The sequence below is a fragment of the Mytilus trossulus genome, chromosome 4 (genome assembly GCF_036588685.1).
Source record: "Mytilus trossulus isolate FHL-02 chromosome 4, PNRI_Mtr1.1.1.hap1, whole genome shotgun sequence".
Lineage (NCBI taxonomy): Eukaryota > Metazoa > Mollusca > Bivalvia > Mytilida > Mytilidae > Mytilus > Mytilus trossulus.
In genome coordinates, this window is record NC_086376.1 from 60,883,944 (window position 1) to 60,897,696 (window position 13,753).

General features: G+C 31.4%; 1 protein-coding gene across 2 annotated transcripts in view; it reads left to right on the forward strand.

Moving 5' to 3' along the window:
* The first annotated feature begins 12,749 nt into the window (after positions 1-12,749).
* LOC134715677 (fibroblast growth factor receptor-like 1) overlaps positions 12,750-13,753 on the forward strand; it is a 34,431-nt gene continuing 33,427 nt past the window's right edge. The window contains exon 1 of one of the 2 annotated variants that reach the window (XM_063578011.1): positions 12,750-13,127. The gene's annotated coding sequence lies outside the window, so the exon portion shown is untranslated. Of the gene's footprint in view, positions 13,128-13,456; positions 13,579-13,753 lie in introns of those variants that run through there. The other variant, XM_063578014.1, reaches the window with a different exon arrangement.

The following is a 13,753-nucleotide window of genomic DNA, read 5'->3' on the forward strand; positions in this document are numbered from 1 at the left end:
ATTACAAAGGTCTGTAGGGAATTCAGCAAATAATTCCATAACAGCAGGTTAAACACTAGTACACAAAATAAATACCCCATTTCACTGCTCACTCAATTTCACCTGTAATTACGAACACATTAAAATGCGTTTTTTTCAAATTATAAAACAGGTAGATGATATGAAACACGAAATAATATAGGGTCCTTGTAATTGAAACGTGCATTTGCTCATTGTTGCAGGTCTGTTAATTTCTGTGTCATTTGATCCCCTGCGGGGACGGTTGTCTTATTGACAATCATACCAAATCTTCTTTCTTATATGGACACACATTGTGTTATTTAATTAGGATTGATGTATGGTATTGATTAAGGCCATTTAATGCAAAACTTATAAATATTTAACTCCCCAACGCTTCTATAGCAACTTCTGGAACATGATACTACATGTATTTGACACCAAAGCTAGAACCTCTTTTGTCACGTGGCGGCTTACTAAATATATCACGTCACTCAAAACTATAAATAAACATTATTTGGAAGGAGTTGAAAAATCTGTTCTTTTATATGGCTTTCAATGTTCGATTGAAGTACATGCTTAGTACTTAAGACAAAACCGTAAGCTTAAAGCCATCAGGAATTATGCCAAACAAAAATACAAATCCAATAACTATTATTAAGTAGAAGACGATTACTTAACTTCATCTTAAAACTTTTATTTTTGTAGCTGTCACACATTGTTACGTAATATACTGACATCGCAATTGTCTTTTAATTCTATTTATGTCTGCTTCTTCTACTTTCTTAAAGTTCCAGTCATTAAAATTTATGATAAAACCCGAAAAATAAACATATACACTATAGAACAAGATGTCTAAACCACACCTATCTCTGCTATCTGTTCAGCACAATTTCAACGAAAACTAAGAATCAACACATTTAAAGGCATACAGCAACTCAGTTAATTGATAACCGTAAATGAATAGTGGTCCTTACGTATCTTTTTCATAGGTTTATCATTCAATTTCAAAATTTTCTCCAAATCATAGTGTGTTGCTGTTTGATGATTGTCCTGTTTTCTGATAACTTGCAGCCTGGATGAAGTTCTGTTAGAGTACAAATAAGGGTTTTAATTTAAAGAATAACACAAGATAATTTATTTGGTTACTTTATTACCAGTAAAAAGCCGATCTATAATGCTAAAAAAGACGGATAAAAGGAGATATCACCATAAAATTAAGTAAGTTGTCAGAAACCAAAGGAATTTTAATGTTAATGTCTGTTCATATGTGGCTGACGTTGCTTGCAGACTTTCAATTATAAGGCAAAGACTTACTCTATACCGTCATCAAAATGAACAGGTATACCAAGCGTTTACATAGAATTTATCGATATCTATAAAACAAATCTTAGAATTAAGGTTCCACTAAAGTCAAAATATAGGACACTTCATAAACATCTAAACTTTGCCTGTATTTTTCAACCTATAATGAATAAAGTCATAAACTATGAAAACATATGTTCATTTAAACATACTTTACATATACACACTGTGTAAATTGTAAATAAACTTGAAATTGTTATGGTGTGGCCAAACCGGTTCTTGGGGTGAACACTAAATTTTCAAAAAAATCTGCAGGCCTGCAAGACGACTTAATTTGCTTAAAATTGGTATGGATGAATACTGTAACATGTAATGCAGGGCAAGCCATTGTTGATTTTTCACATACATATGTTTTAATGGCATATTTGTCTAATTTCTGTATTGTATCTTCCATATTCGTTCACTTAGATACATGAAATTAACTGAAACTCGAAAATCAATACCTTTTATAAAAAATCAACAATGGCTTGCCCTGCATTACATGTAATATTATTCGTCCATACCAATTTTAAGCAAATTAAGTCGTCTTGCAGGCCTGCAGATTTTTTTGAAAATTTTGTGTTCACCCCAAGAACCGGTTTGGCCACAACATAACAATTTCAAGTTTATTTACAATTTACACATAGTGTATATGTAAAGTATGTTTCAATGAACATATGTTTTCATAGTTTATGACTTTATTCATTATAGGTTGAAAAATACAGGCAAAGTTTAGATGTTTATGAAGTGTCCTATATTTTGACTTTAGTGGAACCTTAACAAGAAAAGTCTATTTACACAAAATACAGATGAAAAATATGTTTCAGCAACTACTACACTGGATAATGCTCCTAGATAAATCTGTCTTTTAACACTTATTATCTAAACAGTGTTCAGTGACGAAAATAAGTTGGTTCTTATGCACAAGTTCATTTATTTTTCTAAGATATACAAATATGTCAGTATTTATTTTTCTTAGATATCTAAGCAATGAAGTAATGATAAATAACTGTTATGAACCGTGTGTTTTGAAAGACAGACGTAGTATACAAAAAAATACGACAGAGTTTTTTCGTGGTCATATTTCAAAATTAGATTGCATTTCTAATTCAAGCAATGTTTTCTCAATTTCCCGTTCGCGTATTAGTACTTGTTACTAACAATGTCTTCTATGTTTGTATGAATTGTTGTTGATTCAATTTCAGACAAAACTATTTGCCTTGCATGCTAAAGTTATACTTGATTACTATAAGCCTTGGTTTTTTTTTATCCACACAGATATACATTGAAAATATATGATGAAGTATCCCAAAAAGGCTTGTCATTCCGTGTATTTTATAGCTGACTATACGGTATGGTCTCTGCTCATTGTTGATGGCCGTACGTAGACCTATAGTTGTTAATTACTGTGCAATTTGGTCTCTTGTGGAGAGTTGTCTCATTGGCAATAATACCACATTTTCTTTTTTATATTAAATTAAATTCATGCTGAACGAACTTAACGAACCCTTTATAAAAAGGTTGTTTGCAAACATATTCAATATAACTCAATTCCATGGACTTGATTTTTTCCAAATTAACCAAACATTGCAAGACAAAACCCAAAGTTGGACCATATTTATTATATAAATTAAACACTGAGCTAATGATAGTTATAAGTAAGAGCTTTTTATTGATTCTTTAGTGGTTAAAATTTTATTTAAATATTACAATGAATGCATTTATGGCATAAATTGAACACAATTTGTAAGTGCACAACCTCTTTTTTATTGAATTTTATAAATAAAAGATAATATTTGTAAAATTATTTTAACAATATAACCTTTTAACATTTAATTGGTTTTTAGGAGTACTCAATAACACAATATATATCTCCAAATAAATTAATTTCAAAATTACTCACTGCAAACATAGTTTTTTTTTCATTTGTAACATGTACAGCTTGCACTGTCTGTATACAGTTATCGAGATTTCATATTCAAATATATTTTTAATTCACAGTGTAAATTACGGTAATATTTTTAGCCCAGCCCAGTAGTCAGCACTTTTTGTGCTGACATGAATTATCATTGATATGGTCATATTTACAAATTAACTGTTTACACAAGTTAGAATTTTTGAAATACTAAGGCTTTTCTACCTCAGGCATAGATTGCCTTAGCTGGATTTGGCAAAACTTTTAAGAATTTTGGTCCTCCCTCAATTCTCTTCAACTTCGTACTTTATTTGGCCTTTTAAACTTTTTTGGATTCGAGCGTCACTGATGAGTCTTTTGTAGACGAAACGCGCGTCTGGCGTATGTACAAAATTTAGTCCTGTTATCTATGATGAGTTTATTTTGTTCAGACTTCACAATCGTTTTTGGTTTGAATCAATGTGCTCAAAATTAAAGTGTCTGTGTTGCCTTTGGTGAATTATAGTCGTCAACTTTTTATAGTTTACCCATCCGTCCTTCTTCGAATTTGTGTTACTGTTAATTATCTTGTTATCGTTTCGCTTTTTGTTCTTTTATTTGACGTCCTTCTTTGGCAGTTAATGGTTTTTTTCTGTTATGTTGTTTTGTTATGCATGGGATTCTTTTCAAGGGTCTATATATAGTTGCTAGTAAATTATATCATAAATTTATTAAAGACAAATAATGAAAAAAAATTGTAATTTTTCAGGCCTAACACAATTTTGATTATAAGTAAAGATCTGGGTATAGTTTTTAAATACGCTTACACATATAATATATGTTATAGAGTTTCCAGTCACTTTATTTTCTCTGCAATTAAACTTAGAAATAATTATGCAAGAAACATGCTTCATGCACTAAATTGACTATCGGAAAAAATAATGTTTACAATTTCAACAACAAATCGTACTCATTAATCTGTTGGATGTGTACTAGTTGATATTGTAGTTGTGCCGATGTCATGAGTCATGTCTATGCAATGTGTGCTGTATTGCAACACTGTCCTGTATTAAAGCGCTTACAAAAATGAAATTCTTGTTAATTCTCTGTTGACTGTCCAAAGTTTATAGCCGTGAGAGGACCGTCGCAATGTCGATAAAAAGACAGACCGCATTCACCATCGTACATGAGAGAGAAAAATAAGTCAACAACACACCTGGCAAAAAAGCACTAACCCACCAACATCATCGGATGCATGACAATTGACAATGAGCTATCTTTGATTATACGAACACCACATAGCAGTATCCACAACTTTATTTGTGTTGTGTATGCCAACAGGTATTGTTTTCATTGATTTTTGGTCAATATTGTGTAGTTGTAAGTTTGTGATACATACATTTTTATTATCATCACACTGGTGGGTATACATGTAGCGTTACATTACAAACTAGGACACTGCAAACATTAGTCAGGGCTTTAAAAGATTGGTATTTCGTGAACGAGTTGCAGTCCAGATTCAGGATTTTTCAAAATAACTTTAGCAGCTTCATATTTACCAATATGTATACAATGTAAAATAACGTATACAATATACTCTCGAGGACTATATATAAATACTGTTTAAGTCTATATATGGTAGTAAATCAGGTACAATTACAGTTTTTGTTTCTAACGATACTTTATAGGAATTCGAAACGCTAACATGCACGCAGTGTTGTGAAAAGTAAATAGTTGATTAGCATGAATGTTCAGACCATGAATTAATACTACAAAATACTCGGGTTTGGAAATGTTTTATTATAAATGTGAAAAAAGTTCTATGATTTTTGTTTTCAAAATTCTAAAATTAAAACTACTACCTTGTCTCGCTTATATTAAAATTACTAGAAAAATAAATATTTTGTTTATAAACCGTGCAAAGCTCTCATCGGTAATCAGGGTAGCAAAACACCCCCGTGATATAGTGTGTCTTACAGCATTCTTATGTTTTGTTCAAGTATTCTTGAAATATTATTTATATCGTTTAATGTTTACTTAGACTGATATCCAAGCAAAAGCTGAAAATATGAATTAGTCATCAAAAGTCATATTGCATTTAACATCCCAATACAAACAAAACTTTATAAAAAATAATTCAGTTTTTGTAACGTTTTTTTTGTAACGGCTATACTAGAAAACAATTTTGTGTCAATGTCTATAACAACGTATTTATTAACTATGTTCAAACTATTGCCGTCTGTTCGATCAGCAGATAAACCAGGAATCAGGTTTATACCAATACTTTCGTTGATTGAAAGTGTTTCATTTTGTTAGTGTTTCATTTTGTTAGTGTTTCATTTTGTTAGTCTTCATGGACACCATCCTTTTTTTAATAGGCCTTGGCATTCGGTATTTTTGTTATACTTATTTCTATACGATGATGTGAACTATATGAAAACTTCTAACCATGATTTGTTAAGTTTAAATTAAAATTCCGCATGCATATTCACTTGGCTCACATGAAACTAGCATACGGGGAAATGAAGCAAAGCCAAATATGCAAGAAGAAATTATATCGTACTATGTATATACTATAGAAACTTGGTTTCATAGCTAGCTAAACCTCTTACTTGTATGGCAGTCGCATCAAATTCCATTATATTGACAACGATGTGCGTAAAAAACAAACAAAACAAACAGGATTAAAAGCTAAAAATAACAAAATAGGGGTACAGCAGTCAACATCGTGTTTTAATGTGAATCACTATAAAACAATCAAATATATAACAAAGGATGACTGCAACGGATGACTGCAACTCAACATTTGTTGCAATAGCTTCAACGACAGGCTGTATATATCTCTATCAAGGAATGTATGGTAAGAAACGAAAGGTTCGGTATCTATACTATTAAACGAGAAGACCTCATTTTTGGTGTCGCTTCTCTTCCTTCCACAATAAATCAATCAGCATGCCTCTGTGTCCTATAGGTAACATGCATAGTCGCATTTGTCATCCATTTTTATGATTATTCAAATTGAGTTATTTTGGGAGAAAAACGACAAAAAAGAAGTCCGCAAATGATTCCGTCATCAGACTGACTTTTAGTCATAGATAAGACTTCCTGTTTGAAACATGCGCAAATACAACCAATCGTATGATAGATAACAAAAAAGAAAATAGATAAGCCAATCAGAGCGTTCTCCATTTCATGGTGCTAACATTGCAAGAACCCGACAAGTTCGACAACTAGTATACCTCCTTAGAGAGGACAATTATTGTTCGCGTTTATCTACATGTAAACTACGATTATACTTTTTTAAAATCTCTGTATTCTGTCTACTGTTTTTTTTAAATGTTTACTATACAGGGGGTCATACCAGTTGCACTTATAATAAAATAAGTAAAACATGTGACACAAGAACAACCAATCGTAGAGCGTTCTCCGTATCACGGTGTTTAGATCGCAAAAATCACAACTATTATATCCCTTAGAGAGGACAAATATTTTTCGCGTTTACGATTATACTACTTTGATGTCAGGGAATTTCTATATATGATTTATTGTTAAAAGGGAAAATAGTGATTTGGCAAAAATGAAAGTAAAGTAGAGATTAGAGGGAGGCATGACCTTTCTCGAGGCGTCAGGATCGGGTGTTTTTAAGCTCGGGATTTGGGGATTGATCCTTACGGGATCCGGAAATATATTTTTCGATTTCGGGATATGAATTTCTTTAAATTCTGCATCTCGGGATTTCATGGTTTTAAGCCCGGGATTTCGGGATCACGGGACCCCTCCGATCGACAACTCCTCAAATTAGCCTTAGTCGGTATTAGTCATTTATACATGATTCAAATCCTACCATTGGCATATTAATAAGGCTCTAAAAAAAGCACTGAAGGATTGTCAGAAGCATATTTTTTAGACTAATAATGGTCTATATATAAACAGTTACATTTATTTCATGTTTGAAACGGTGCAAATTTTTAATTTGATTTGACTTTATCAAAAGAAGCATTGTAGCAAAGGAGAAGAATAATTGTGGTCGTGAACCAGAAACACGAATATAATGGAATTTAATAGAAAGGAAACAAATATCGGACTTTGGAAAAGGGGAGATACCTTTTATGTAATTCTCAATACATGATATCTTTTACAAAAAATCATCCTACAAGAGTTCACAAGCTGTATATGCCCGCGATTTCGCGGGTGTTTTCTAGTATCCTTTAAGCTCGGAGATGTTTTACACAGTATGAAAAATTCATTTGCAGTGGGAAAATGAAATTATAATTTTTTTTTCATGTGTAAAAGCAAACCAAAGATACAAGGATTATAATTTGATATGATAAAGTAAAACAACAAGAAAACGAACTCCAAGTTACATTAATGTTTCGTCTACATAAAACTCGTCAGTGGCGCTCGAAAGAGAGACACAGTTGGATCCAATAAGCATGTTGATTATATGTTGAAAAATTATATTTTCTTCAAGTGTACAAAAATATGTATGCCGATCCGAAAAATGAGAATGGTTATAGTCCAAATGACATGGATTTAAACAACTATCACCGTACTGCTTTCAAAAAATAGCAAACTCCATATCGTATATTCAGCAATAAAAGGCGCCATCATGAAAGATCACTAGAACGTTTACATAAGCAACTTTGTACGAAACGAAAACAAACAATGCAAGAATATCACATGTGGTCAATAAGTCTAATCTTTTCCGTACACAATTTAATCGTAATAAATAATATTAATTTGCATATTTAACTTTTATGGACCAACAATCATGCAGGCTTGTTGTTCGATTTAACCCAAATCAAGGAATTATAATAAATAGAACCAAATATACGAAATGTAATGATATTTTTAAAAACATAACGAGAATGGCTCTGTTATTGGGTTCTGATCTAGTGCACTCTATCAACTATTCTAGTATTTCCGTTTGCATCTTTTAAGCGTATAATGGGTTAAAAAATTGAAGCAGTACAGTCAAAAAGAAAAGTATATAATCAGCATGATATTGGAGATTGCATGTAAGTTATATCCAACAGAATGAAACAATACTTAATAAAAACGTAAGTACATGCTTCGTTGGTGCTTTTCTTGATTTTACTCCAATTTTTTTTAAACCAAGCATTTATAAGAACCGAAACAGTCGAAGATATATAACCAAACAGGCTCTAACATAATACTGAGCCAAGTTTTCAATCTATTGATAAGCCGGAGAGTATGACATTTAAATGCAATTTGTGTGCAAGTCACAAAGAAACGATTCTTGACACTTTTAGTTTCTAACCGTTTTGATGAGACTTATTTGAGTTTCAAAAAAAAGGCAAAAAGTCATCAAAGATACCAGAAACTCTATTCACAAAAAATCTTACAATAAATATTTACCATAAGTTACATTGAAAGACCCCTTGAAATTATTATGACTTCAGTGTACCATTTTCTAGGAAGATTGTTTAGTGAAATGAGTCGCAGCTTTTAAAGTTTACTACGCGCGTTTTGTCTTCACAAGACTCGTCAATGCAAGGATTTGTAAAGTGAGATTATACAAATCCTTACCGTAAATGGATCTCAATCTCAATTTAAACATGCAATGATCTTGGCATATATAAATTATAATGTGTGCCAGTTGAACTAATGTGACATATGATAGACAATTCGATTATCTGGCAAATTGTTCCCCGGGCTTTCATGTTATTTGTATAGGAGTATTGAAATTCGCTGTTGTAAAACTTAGAAAGTCATTTGTTTCAGTCTGTTAGGAGCAATTTCCTCCAAAATGAGAAAAAGGGTCTATGCTGTCAGGTTTGTTTTGGGGGAATGTAATGGCGACCTTACAGTATATAAAAGTTCGGGAAAATTGATAGAATATAGAATCAAATAGAAGTTACAAAGAGGACAGAATAAAGTGATAAGATATTAATCAGTTTGCACTGCAATGTAAATGAAAGTTGCGTTCATCAACGTATACATATATTGATTAAAATCATAATTATGTTTTGCACTATTGAATGTTTCAAAAAACAAGAATAATAAGACAAACAATTAGAGAGAACATCAAAAAATGCACCGGATATGAATATACTGCACCATGAATATTTATTGTTGATAAAAAAAAATGTTTCAAGGAATTTAAAAATGCGATATAGATCTACCTTTATTTAGTGCAGAAGTAATTTCACAGTTTTATACTACAGTGTTCTGATTGTAGGCTTTTGTTTATGTGAGACTGTAAAATAATACAAAAAATATAATAAAAAGAAAAGGTAGGTAAAGTGTTAATCTTGAACTTTCCAAGATGCTCCATTTCATAATTTTTTATTTTGTTTTGTAAAACACAGAGTAAATTAAGTTAAATATTGTTTTCCCCTATTAACAATTGCAATCACAACACTAGTATCTCAATTGTTTGTAAAACAATTGAAAGGTCTTTCCTGTAAAAGTGATGTTTTCGTTATGTACTTTGTACGACCTTTCGTTTGATATACGACAAGCATACCTTTTCAAACTTTTCGCTTTTAACACTTAATGACCTCATCCGCCTACAGTTTTGAGATCGGAAGTATGATATATGTAATACAGAGTAGATGAGCTTTCATTTGATATGCGACAACGCCATTTTCTAGAAAGTTTGATTTTTGCACTTAATAACCCTATCCAACTAATTTTTTGAGGTCGGTAATTTGATATTTTAAATGTACACATCATGACCTTTCATTTGATATACAACAACCCTATCTTTAAAGAAAATTTATATTTTGCACTCAATGACCCCATCCAACCCATTTTTGGGAGACGTCAATTTGAAATTTGAAATGTACGCTTTATGTTCTTTCATTTGATATGCGACAACCTTACCATCTGAGAAATTTGAATGTTTGCACTAAATGAACCCACCCTGCCCACTGGGATGAAAAGGGGGTTCAAAATTTTCATTTTTAGGTAGAGTTTATTTAGACCTTCAATTTGATATATCAGATGACCCCATTTGACAAAGTACAAATAATGATGCAATATCAACTATATAAATAGAAGTTATGAAACTTACAAAGTCAATGCAAAACTTGAAAATTTCAAAATGATTTTTTGGTGTATTTTTCCATGGAATGTTTTTGGTATTTGGTCAAACATATAACTATGTCAACCTCTTCAATTTCTTAAACATTTTAAGTGGTAAGCTCTTGTTGATTCAGAAATACATGCCTCCGCTCGCAAAACTTTAAACTGCAGTATCTCTATAACGACAATAGATATCTCAAATCTGTTAAATGATAAATGATCTACAGTTGAAGGACAACATTATAGAAAAAGAATTGGGACAATTTCAAAGTTCACCAAGGTCACAATTAATCATCAAATATATGATGCAATACCAAACTTGAGAACCGGAAGTCATAGAGACATGGGACTATCACCATTCAACTCAGGACCACTTGACCTTTCAGAGATCACAATGTCAAGGTCATAGTATAATGTGAAGGTCAAGGTGAAATTGCATCATGACGTAACATTGACCTCAAATTGAAGGTCTTGAATTACTGATCATCTTTGCAGTATATAGTAGGTTGATATCTGTTACCTTAAAAAAGATATACACAAAATACTAGATTTTTAAGAATCATCCCGTTGTAACTTTTGAACAGACAGTCGGACATTTTTCGGTTAATAATATAAAATGTAGAGCTCGTCGAGAGGAACATTTTATACGCTGTATGTATGCAGCAAAGTCTTATCGTTTTCCTAATATGTAAGCTTCAAATTGCAGCGTATTTTTTTTTTGCACTCGGTGAACTTTGACCTTGAGTGCATATTAAAGGTCATATGAATTTAAGATTATTGGTGAAGGTTCAAAGTCTCTATGACTTCCGGTTCTCGAAATAAAATTTTTGAATTATTTTTTTTAATTTTTAAAGGGAAATAACTCCTTATAAGGGTTAGTAACAAATTAATTGTTTATGTTTATAAACATTGCCTTCTGTTCTAATACATGCTGTCATTTTCAATTAAATTCTATCTCTGATACTTTTTGAAAAAAATGCAAATAAAAGAAATTGCTTCAAGGGGATATAACTCTCAAAGTAGATGATGAAATCCTATGCAGCCTCATATGGTAATACATCATTGTGAGATCTACCTATTGTCCAAATAAAGTCATGATATCTTTAAACACATTTTGGGGGGACCATGTTGAAAAAAATTAATAAAAGGGAGATAACTTCTTAAGGGGCATGTGAAATCCTACAAAAGTTCATCTGGTAAAAGTTCATGTTGAGGTCTATCGATGGTTCAATTTTGGGATTGATAACTCCAATAGAAGCGGTAGGAGGGCGTGCCAAAAAAATGCTGGAAGAAAAAAAAGAAAAAAAAACATTAGAAAAACAATAAGGTCTTTCCCATGTAGGGGAAAGACCTTAATAACTGAGTTTTATCTACGGAAATGTTGATATCAAAGTCTTGTCTGCAAGAAGAGTTCATATCAATGATAAGAAATATAAAGAATAAAAATATCATAACATACCAAACGTCTCAATATTACTGAACAACTGCAGAGAGAGTGAAGGTGTTCAAGTTCAGGTTATTTACAAGAAAAGCGAGATTACAATATTTACAAAAACAATTTGTACTTGTATGTATGTACTGTATTTTCAATATTAGTTTTTTTTTGCCCTTTTTCCTTTTTACAAAATAATAAAAAAAAAAAACCATGATTATATTTTTGCTGAATTAATTGATAATCTAAATCTGAATTTGTAAAACATATATTATTCTCCGAGGTAATATTTCTCCAAAAAGCTACTGGTTTCTGGTTATTACATGCAGTATTTAATGTAAACAAATTGTTTTATAGAACTTTTGTTCATCTTACCAAGATGGATGATGCAACATATAACACTTTTAAAACGTTTCTAGACATCTTTTGCATCTCTGATTGGCTTTAAAATATGTGCATTTTAGTTCTCCTGTTCGGAATCTGAAACCAGAAAATGACCTCAGATGCATGAAGTTTATAAAAGGATGAAGTTAGAAAATTGAATGAAAGGTTGGCGTTGCATGAAGCTTATTGATAAGAATTTAACTGATTCGCATTTTAAAATGAAAACGTTCCAATTGATTGATTGATTGTTGGTTCCTTAACGTCCAGTGGCAAATCGTGAATTCATGCATGTTCAGGACGAGCGACCAAACTTGATTGACCAGTCAAAGCTCAAAACAGTTATTTATTATAGTAAGTTGTGCTTCTGAAGCACCATATATGAAATACCCATCTATCATTACATCTATGGTAGCACAAAGAATATGCATAAAAAAGACTATTCTAAAACCTTCTTATTTGCAAAAGCTTGTCAGTTCCTCACATGTGTAGCAAATAAATGTTTTTGTCCATGTGGATATACTTTTATGTGGTATAGAAAATTGTCATAATTGTGTAAGAACAGTCAACTTGATAATTTATTGTCGTTATCAGTTTAACCTTGTTAAAACCACATGCTCTCCGCTCTATAGGTATTTCCATGTCACGTGACTTCTAACTTAATCATGTTTAGATTTTCATATTGTAGAGAATTAGTGAAGTTTTCACTTTATTTACATAGAAAATAAGGCTGCACTCGTGAAGGTGTGTCTATTACAAGGAGTTTAATTCATATCGTAACTTATAAAGAGCAACCAATTAATATAGTTGTTTGTATAGCTGAGGGCTGGACGAATACAAACTCTATTCCAATGTTTACTAGGAAAAAACTTACTTCATTTTCTTACTTTTGTGAATTGAATTTCGAATCTTTGTTATATTAACAGATGATAACATATAGTGTCGAGTGACAATTTATAAGGATGCGAAAAAGTTAACATATGATTATAATATTTCATAAACAGCTGCCTGGATTAACTATTTTACAAGGTGAGAATTCTAATCTAATTTGTTACCTAACACAATTGGTAGATTTTCTGCATTGTGTTTTTTGTAACATGTACAAGAAAATTTGCATGCAATTGATTACTCGATATATATGCATAGATTACAATGAACTTTGTATAAACTTACTAGTGGTAATTTTTTTAAATGTTGATACAGTTGTCATGTTCATGGTTTTATTGATATATGTAATTGTTGGAAAATTAATATGAATGTCATGTAATGGATGACAAAAACTCTAAAAACACCTGAATTACGATTGACACGTATAGTGCAAGATTTTGTCTTACATATATGATATACATCTGAATTAATGAGACGGACAATATTGTTTCTTGTCTTGTAATTTTTGTTATTCTTGGTTAAGATAAACAGAGTGACATTTTGTATGGATGTAGTTGTTACCTTAGGAAGAAAATCTACGGTATCAAAGCAGGTATGAAATTTTATCTTAATTTGATAAAAATTGTACATTGGTTGGCATGACAGGTATGTCAGATAACAATCTCTGTCATCATAAGCAGGTAAATTTCCAGGTGTAAAGTAGAATTCACCTTTCACATTTCCGTGATTATTTCTTATAATACACTTCGTCTTGAATTCCATCATTT